Source organism: Procambarus clarkii, chromosome 32 (assembly GCF_040958095.1).
Source record: "Procambarus clarkii isolate CNS0578487 chromosome 32, FALCON_Pclarkii_2.0, whole genome shotgun sequence".
Taxonomy (NCBI): domain Eukaryota; kingdom Metazoa; phylum Arthropoda; class Malacostraca; order Decapoda; family Cambaridae; genus Procambarus; species Procambarus clarkii.
The window spans coordinates 30,473,153-30,476,296 of record NC_091181.1 but is presented as its reverse complement, the minus strand read 5'-3'; positions in this window follow the sequence as shown (position 1 = coordinate 30,476,296).

Genomic DNA, 3,144 nt, shown 5'->3' with positions numbered 1-3,144 from the left:
GGCATATAGTTACTAAATGACGTTTAGTGATGTGATGAATATAATCCGGATTTAGTAAGAACGCCGCCCGCGTTCTCCAGTGACCGCAAACATGATCGAACGCACAGAGCACTACACTGTGGCCAGTTTGGGGGGGTAAGCTATTACATTTATTATGTGATAGTTATACTTGTATATAATAATTATTAAAGGTAAACACGTAATATATAATATTAATGAATAAAAACGAAGTCAGAAACCACATGACTGTACATGTCTTTTGTGTTAAAGTATTGTAATCGTTTATTTAGGTAAAATTTCTTCTGCGGTGCATTTTCTGCTATTCTACCCATCATGTAATTATTATCATTATCTTTTTCTTATTTTTTCCTTATTTTTAATTTAATTTATGCTTTTGACCTCAATTAGTATTACGTTTTAGTCTAAATTTTGTTCCCCCCACACCTTGTCCGAAACGCTGTGCTTATTAGTGGCTTCAGGCATTGTATGTATTAGCTCTATCTATTAATCCGACATTATGTTTGTATATACATTTTCACTGTATGTACAGTGCTCAACATTTTCACTGTATGTACCTTTACCTGAATAAATATCTTAAGTATTTTGGGCGCTCTTGTACTTGTGCGCTAGCTGGCGTTTACAGCCCTTCTCGCCTACAAGCATTAGCTTTTCTTAATATAAGTTTATTTATTTATTTATTTATTTATTTATATACAAGAAGGTACATTGGGAATGTGAGGATACATAGCATAGTAATTACATTCTTGTACTACCAAAACACGAGAATGGGCTGAATTAAGAACATAAGAATGAAGGTAACTGCAAAAGGCCTATTAGCCCATACGAGGCAGCTCCTATTTATATCCATCCAATCTAATCAAACGAAACCAATGGAGGTAACGTAATCAGGAAATGACAAAAAAATAACGTAATCAAACGAAACGTTATCTGTTAGTTTGTCTGATTGTATATAAGATACATTGGGTTGAGAGTACATAACATTGGTGCTCTTACATTCTTGTAAAGCCACTAACACGCATAGCTTTTCGGGCAGGTGTTTAATCTAATAAAAATTAAAGTACTGTATCAATAGATACATTGTAGTAAAATTTGAGTTCAACATAATAACATAACATTGTATCAAAATTTGAGTTTACCATAATAACGTCCAGCAAAGGATGGCTTTCCCAAACCCAATGTGAGTTTTTGTATATAAAAATAAAGTCATAACCTATATTAATAAGTTTACCAAACGATCTAAATTAAGAATAATTACCAATCAACCTAAATAAGCTTATCATACACAACTCATAGCAATTCCAACACGTTATTACTCTGATATATAAAATAAGTTTACCAATAAATTGCGAGTTTACAGGACCACTTAAGCAGTGTATAGTGACGGCTCTACAGGACCACCTTAGCAGGGTATAGTGATGGTTCTCTACAGGACCACCTTAGCAGGGTATAGTGACGGCTCTACAGGACCACCTTAGCAGGGTAGAGTGACGGCTCTACAGGATCACCTTAGCAGGGTATAGTGACGGCTCTACAGGACCACCTTAGCAGGGTATAGTGACGGTTCTCTACAGGACCACCTTAACAGCATACAGTGATGGTTCTCTACAGGACCACCTTAGCAGCGTATTGTGATGGTTCTCTACAGGACTGCCTTAGTAGCGTAGAGTGATGGTTCTCTACAGGACCACCTTAGCAGCGTATTGTGATGGTTCTCTACAGGACTGCCTTAGTAGCGTAGAGTGATGGTTCTCTACAGGACCACCACAGCAGGGTATAGTGACGGCTCTACAGAACCACCTCAGCAGGGTATAGTGACGGTTCTATACAGGACCACCTTAGCAGGGTATAGTGATGGTTCTCTACAGGACCATCACAGCGACGCCTCTACAGGACCACCTCAGCGACAATTCTACAGGATCACCTCTACAGGACCTCCTCAGCAACGCCTCCTACAGGACCACTTCAGTGACGCCTCTACAGGACCTCTTCATCGATGCCTCTGCAGGACCTCCTCAGTGACACCTCTACAGGACCTCCTCAGCGACGCCTCTGCAGGACCTCCTCAGCGACAGTTCTACAGGACCCCTTCAGCGACGGTTCTACAGGACCACCTCAGCGACGCCTCTGCAGGACCTCCTCAGCGAAGGCTCTGCAGTACCATCTAAGAGCCAGAATTTGCCTGGCTCTACCAGGCAAATTCATACAAATTACTTCATCTCATTGAAATACTGTACCAATTTATTTTAGACTTTGTATTATGTAATTAGAATACAGTTTTTACTTATATTTGACCTCAAAGGTTAGTTTTTAAGTTTAGTTCACTTATTATTTTTCTGAATTTACCCGAGGGTCACTAACACTAGTGGCCTCGGTGAAGATAGGAAGTCGGCGGCTTGTCAAATGTCCCTCCATTTTTTCAAGCTGGATTTAAAGCTCAGCAGTTTTGGCATTTACGGCATCAGATACCCATCGTATGGGAGGTAGAGGAAAGAGTTACAGCAGCTTTGGGCACTTTGCATAGCATTGGGTAGTTTTGGGTGCCTTTGGATATTAGACCCCATGTTATCTACTCAGGTCATTATCCTTGCTCACTTTCACGGACATTATTTGCTAATAATTTATCTCATAAATTAAGATTACGAAGCCAGTAGTGTTAATTCGTAATGGAGTCTAACGTACAGTATTTGCATGATCAGACAAAATTTAGTGTTTTTTATATTTATTTAGTATAATTTTGGTTATAGCAGTCGGTTTGTTGGCACTGTAGTGAAGTGTTGTAAAAGATGAGATGAAGTCTAGAGCAGGGCCGAGAGCTGAGTTAGCCTTGGGTTAGAGAGCTCAGACGAGGGGTGAGTGCGTAAAGCGTGGCACTCTGGTTCCCCCCTTTTAAAGTACTCCTTTCTTTTATTTATTTATATATACAAGAGTTCTTACATTCTTGTACAGCCACTAGCACACATAGCTTCAGATAAGTTCTTAATCTTAAAATTCCCTCAAATACGACCCCGCCAAATCGTTAACAACCAGGAACCCATTTTAACTGCTGGGTAAACAGAGGCTACAGTTAAGGATTTGCGCCCAGTAAATCCTCCCTGGCCAGGATACGAACCCAGAACAAATCGC